We start from the raw sequence: 6,278 nt of genomic DNA on the forward strand, positions 1-6,278 counted from the left end.
GCAGGGGGGACCTGTACCCCCCAGATCTATCCACATTGTGGGCACAGCCTGCGGGCTCAGGCTCCCACCCTGCTCCCCTACCCTGGGACCGCCGCAGCCCAGTGGGCACGACCCAGCGTGGCAGGGAACAGTGGGGCAGCCCCAGCCCCCGCCTTCCCCAACTACCCCTATCTCCCCTTCCCTCCCTATGGGGGCTCAATACCGCCCCTTCCTACACCCCCCATCAGGACCTGCTTTCTGGGCTGCCTGGGGCCATGTGCTTGTACCGCCCTCCTCCAGCTCCTTGCCAGCTCTGGGCAAATATGAACTGTGCCAACCTGCAGGGAGCTCATGGCAAAACTGCAAAATTCACGGGCTTCCATTTCTTTCCGAGGGAAATGGAAAACCCTGATCATCAGGCTCCTGTAGGGACACAAAGAAGCCAAACTGATGTCCTGATATAAACCCTGAATGACACTGCTGAAATTCCCATGATTTTAACCCCTAGAAGGGAGGCCCTGTGGCTTAGTTGGCTAAAGCACCTGTCTAGTAAACAGGAGATCCTGGGTTCAAATCCCAGCAAGGCCTGCTTTGTTACGTTTGGCATGGCTCTGTAGCTCAGGGTGTAGAGGCCTGGGCTTGGGAGTTTAAATCTCACTATTTCCTTGCTTTAAGGCAGTTCATGGGCTAAATTTTGGAACTCTGGACTCTAAAACCAATCATTATTCAAACCTAAAACCTAGTCAGATCATTGTACTCAGTCACAAGTCGTCCCTCATAAGTCACAGGGTCTGCCTACACATGCAATTAATGCTATTTGGGTTTAGTGCTCAGTAATGTCCTGTGCAATAAGCCAGCCCTGGGATGTTGTCTACACCTGCATCCATTTGGAAGAGATCTCTTCCTTACAGGAGTAGCCTGCTCCTTATGGGAGTGGGCTATTGCTTTGCTCAACTTGGCCACACGCACCAGCCTGAGCTACGTCATCCCTGTCTTTGGGGTGGTGAAGGCAACTGCTGAGGAGGCTGTCCTGGAGGTCTGTGGTGTCCTCCAGGACATCCTTGTAACAGGGCTGAGCCCTGATACTACGGGTGTGAGAGCGCCTGAACAGCTGCACACCCGTGAGGACTTATCCCAAGCCCTGCCCTTGAGGTCTGTCCTGTGTCACAAGGGTCTAAAATAAAGCAGGGCAGGCATGAGACACATCAGTACTTGGCTTGTTGGTCTAGGGGCATGATTCCTGCTTTGGGTGCAGGAGGTCCTGGGTTCAACTCCCAGATGAGCCCTGCTTAGCCCCCTTGGTGTGCTGAGTGGTCCCTTTTATCCAGCTGCAGAGGCAGGTGGGGCCATTTCCAGTTGCTGCTGGACAGGATTATCTCACAAAGCCACCAATCGGTCCCTCCATGAGAAACAGCGGCTGCCCAGCAAAACAAACAGCACGCACGCCTTCGTTAACGCAGCCGTGTTGGGTTCTCTTTCTCATTAATGCCCTGTTAAAGCCTTCAGATTTGGCCTGTTTATCCCTAATCTCACATTCTTCTTTAATTTGAATGTGTTGCTTTCTTTCTACATGTTCTTTTACCCTTCTGGCATGAGAGCTGACTTAAATGCTGCAGTACTTGCAGTGCAATGCAGCCTCTTCACCTTCCTGTTTCCTCTTTTTGAAAACTTCGAAACACTGATTTTCACAGATGTATTCACAGAGAGATGTGCACTTTCTACCCATCTTTTACTTTTTTTCCCTGTGTATGTTTTTATTCAGCCCCACATTAAATGGAAGCACTAAGTGCCTATTTATGTCACATGAGCCAATCATGGTGCAACATTAACATGGTTTAATCTGACTGGCTCCATCGTGTGTCTGGAGTGAGTTTTACATTGAAGAATTGCTTCATCTGGAGTGCTGCAATACAAAACCAGCTATCAGGAGGGCATTTCATACAAATAAATACCAGGTAAAATATTATTGAGTGAACTGAAAACCAGGGGTAAATCAGTAAAAACCGAATAACTTCAATTTACAAAAAATCAGGTAATTTATCGGTGAATTCGATAAAAACGGAAAATGCAGGACACAGTAGGATGCTGTAGGCCTTTTTTTCCAACAAGAGCACACTGCTGGTGAGTATTCAGCTTATAGTCGAGTAACCCCCAGCTCCTTCTCTGCTGTACTGCTGCCTATCCAGTCACTCGCCAGTCTGTATCTCTGCATGTGGTTATGCTGTCATAAAACCATAGAAACTAAGGGTTGCAAGGGACCTCAGGAGGTGACATCTAGTCCAACCCCTTGCTCAAAGCAAGATCACTTCAACTAGATCATTCGAGCCAGGGGTTTGTCTAGACAGGCCTGAAAAACCTCCAAGGATGGAGATTGCACTACCTCTCTAGGTAACTTGTTCCAGGGCTTCACCACCCTCTTAATGAGAAAGTTTTTCCTAATACCCAACCTAAATCTCCCTTGCTGCAACTTGAGCCCATTGCTCCTTGTTCTGTCGTCTGTCACTGCTGAGAACAGTCCAGCTCCGTCCTCTTTGCAACCCTCCTGCAGGAAGTTGAAGGCTGCTATCAAATCCCTTCTCAGTCTTCTCCAAACTAAATACACCCAGTGCCTCAGCCCCCAAACCATTTTCATAGATTCATAGATGTTAGGGTCGGAAGGGACCTCAATAGATCATCAAGTCCGACCCCCTGCATAAGCAGGAAAGAGTGCTGGGTCTAAATGACCCCAGCTAGATACTCATCTAACCTCCTCTTGAAGACCCCCAGGGTAGGGGAGAGCACCACCTCCCTTGGGAGCCCGTTCCAGACCTTGGCCACTCGAACTGTGAAGAAGTTCTTCCTAATGTCCAGTCTAAATCTGCTCTCTGCTAGCTTGTGGCCATTGTTTCTTGTAACCCCCGGGGGCGCCTTGGTGAATAAATCCTCACCAATTCCCTTCTGTGCCCCCGTGATGAACTTATAGGCAGCCACAAGGTCGCCTCTCAACCTTCTCTTGCGGAGGCTGAAAAGGTCCAGTTTCTCTAGTCTCTCCTCGTAGGGCTTGGTCTGCAGGCCCTTGACCATACGAGTTGCCCTTCGCTGTACCCTCTCCAGGTTATCCGCATCCCTCTTGAATTGCGGCGCCCAGAATTGCACGCAGTACTCCAGCTGCGGTCTGACCAACGCCCGATAGAGGGGAAGTATCACCTCCTTGGACCTATTCGTCATGCATCTGCTGATGCACGATAAAGTGCCATTGGCTTTTCTGATGGCTTCGTCACACTGCCGGCTCATGTTCATCTTGGAGTCCACTAGGACTCCAAGATCCCTTTCCACCTCCGTGCCACCCAGCAGGTCATTCCCTAGGCTGTAGGTGTGCTGGACATTTTTCCTCCCTAGGTGCAGCACTTTGCATTTCTCCTTGTTGAACTGCATCCTGTTGTTTTCTGCCCACTTGTCCAACCTATCCAGGTCTGCCTGCAGCTGTTCCCTGCCCTCCGGCGTGTCCACTTCTCCCCATAGCTTTGTGTCATCTGCAAACTTGGACAGAGTACATTTCACTCCCACGGCCAAGTCGCTGATGAAGACATTAAAGAGTATCGGTCCAAGGACCGAACCCTGCGGGACCCCACTGCCCACACCCTTCCAGGTCGAGACCGACCCATCTACCACGACTCTTTGGGTGCGACCCTCTAGCCAATTCGCCACCCACCGAACTGTGCAGTCATCCACATCACAGCCTCTTAATTTGTTCACCAGTATGGGGTGGGATACTGTATAGAAGGCCTTCCTTTCATTGCAGGCGGTCGCGGTAACATCAGTGGGAGGTGGGGGGGAAGAGTGGGAAGCAGCGGGCGGTGAGCAGGCACTGCCCACAGCCACCATCCACGCTGTCGGTGGGGATGGCGAGTGGAGAGCGGGGACTGCCTGCAGACGCTGGTGGTCACATCAGCAGCGAGCCCCGGGGGGGGGGGGTGGGTGTGTGTGGGCAGCAGCTGCCCACAAAATCCGGTGGTGGCTTTAGTGGTGGCCAATCTTAGGGGGGGCATGTGCCCCCCCTACACATCACCTATGCTTGAGATGAAAGTGGTTTGTTCTTGATGACCTAAGCAATGAGATAAGCAATTTCTTTAGATGCAAACAGTTTGTTCTTGATGACCATTTCTCTAGCAAATGGAGAAAAAAAACCCAGAACCCCAAATCCCCCTTTCAGGACTGGTTCAGGGCAATGTTAAGCTGTTTTCCCCCATGGTATCACAATGAGAGACGCCACCAGGGAAAGTGAGGCATAAAGGATGATTGTGGGGAGTGGGGAGGAGGACATAAATTAATCTAACCAAACCACATCCTGCCAGGGACCCAAAACCAGAGGATTAACTGTTTCCACCCACTACAAAGGGATTCTCACTGCCATGTTGCTCCCTAAACCAGGGCCCCTGCCACCATCCCTGCTGCCTGCAATGAGGCTGAAGTTGGCATTCTCTCTCTCTACAATATTTAATTCATGATTACCAAGCTTTTGTTAGCTACAGATTGGCTTTGAAAAAGGAACTGGGAATAAGGAATTTGGAGCTGGAAATAAGGAACTGGGAATAAGGAATTGGAAACTGGGGATAAAGAACCAGGAAGAAGGACACGGGAATAAGGAATCAGGAAGAAGGAACTGGGAACTGGGAGTAAGGAACGGGGAATAAGGAACTGGGAGCTGGGAATAAGGAGCTGAAAACTGGGGAAAAGGCATTTGGAACTGGGAATAAGAAACTGGGAATAAACAACTGAGAGTAAGGAACAAGGATTAAGGAATAGGGACAAGAAACTGGAAATAAGGGACTGGAAACTGGGAATAAGGAACTAGGAATAAAGAACTGGGAGCTGGGAATAAAGAACTGGAAACTGGGGATAAGGAACAGGAAATAAGGAACTGGAAACTGGGGATAAGAAACTGGGAATAAGGGACTGGGAGCTGGGAATAAGGAAATGAAAGAGGATAAGGAAGGGAAAATAAGGGACTGGAAACTGGGAACGAGGAACTGGGAGTTGGGAATAACAAACTGGGACTGAGCAAGAGGGATTAAGGAACTGGAAAGTGGGGATAAGGATGGGCAAATAAAGGACTGGAAACTGGGGCTAAGGAACTGGGATCTGGGAACAAGAAACTGGGACTAAGGAATCAGGGATTAAGGAACTGGAAACTGGGGATAAGAAACTGGGAATAAGGGACTGGGAGCTGGGAATAAGGAACTGGAAAGTGGAGATAAGGAAGGGAAAATAAGGGACTGGAAACTGGGACTAAAAAACTGGGACTAAGGAATGGGGGATTAAGGAACTGGCAACTGGGGATAAGAAACTGGGAACGAATAAGGGACTGGAAACTGGGAATGAGGAACTGGGAGTTGGAAATAAGAAACTGGGACTGAGCAACGGGGATTAAGGAACTGTTAAATGGGGATAAGGAATGGGAAGCAAGGGACTGAAAAGTGGAAATAAGGAGCTGGGAATAAGAAACTGGGAGTAAGGAATGGGGATTAAGAAACTGGGAATAAGGAACTGCAAACTGGGAATATGGAACTGGGATCTGGGAATAAGGAACTGGAAAGTGGGGATAAGGAATTGGGACTAAGGAATGGGGGATTAAGGAAATGGAAACTGGAGATAAGAAACTGGGAATGAATAAGGGACTGGAAACAGAATGAGGGACTGGGAGCTGGGAATAAGACACTGGGACTGAGGAACAGGGATTCAGGGACTGGGAAGTGGGGAGAAGGAACCAAGTGGAGGCTCGTGTGTGTAATGCAGCGCTGGGGCGGGGATGCGGGGCAGCTGCGGGTCCCCGGGGCTGGCAGCGCTGCAAGGGAGTGGGGATTGCCCACCCAGCATCACCTCCTCCTCCTCCTCCTTGCCCATCTCCTTGGCTCCCCAAACTGGTGGGGGACGGTGGCGATCGTGGCAACAAGCAGGGCCATGTGGGTTTTCAGAAGGCAGGGCCTGGTGCAACTACACCCGTCTTGAGCCGGGGCCCTCGTTCCCACTTGGGTCGTTCCTGCCCACCCCAAGCCTGACCTCCCAGTGCATCTCTTGGGGCTACCGGCCACTGGCATTTTGCTTCCCCTTCAAGTCCTGCCTGGCTGCACAGGACCTTCTGGCCTTCTGCCCAAAGGGGAGAGCAACTCTTCAGAGCTTGCCATGGTGGGAAGAGCCACCAAGGAAAGACAGCTTGGAAGCCTGAGCTCGGACATCCGGCAGCGCTTCCATGGCACAAGAGGGGCCCGTGTCGCAGGGTCTGAAATGCAGCAGGGCAGGGTTAGTGCTTATAGGTATCT

General features: G+C 50.7%; 2 non-coding genes across 2 annotated transcripts; both read left to right on the plus strand.

Moving 5' to 3' along the window:
* Positions 1 to 493: 493 nt before the first annotated feature.
* TRNAT-AGU (transfer RNA threonine (anticodon AGU)) lies at positions 494 to 567 on the plus strand. The gene has a single exon. It is a non-coding gene; the product is annotated as a tRNA-Thr (tRNA).
* Positions 568 to 1,193: 626 nt separating this feature from the next.
* On the plus strand, positions 1,194 to 1,265 carry TRNAP-UGG (transfer RNA proline (anticodon UGG)). The gene has a single exon. It is a non-coding gene; the product is annotated as a tRNA-Pro (tRNA).
* The last annotated feature ends 5,013 nt before the right edge of the window (positions 1,266 to 6,278 follow it).

Source organism: Alligator mississippiensis, chromosome 7, assembly GCF_030867095.1.
Source record: "Alligator mississippiensis isolate rAllMis1 chromosome 7, rAllMis1, whole genome shotgun sequence".
NCBI lineage: Eukaryota > Metazoa > Chordata > Crocodylia > Alligatoridae > Alligator > Alligator mississippiensis.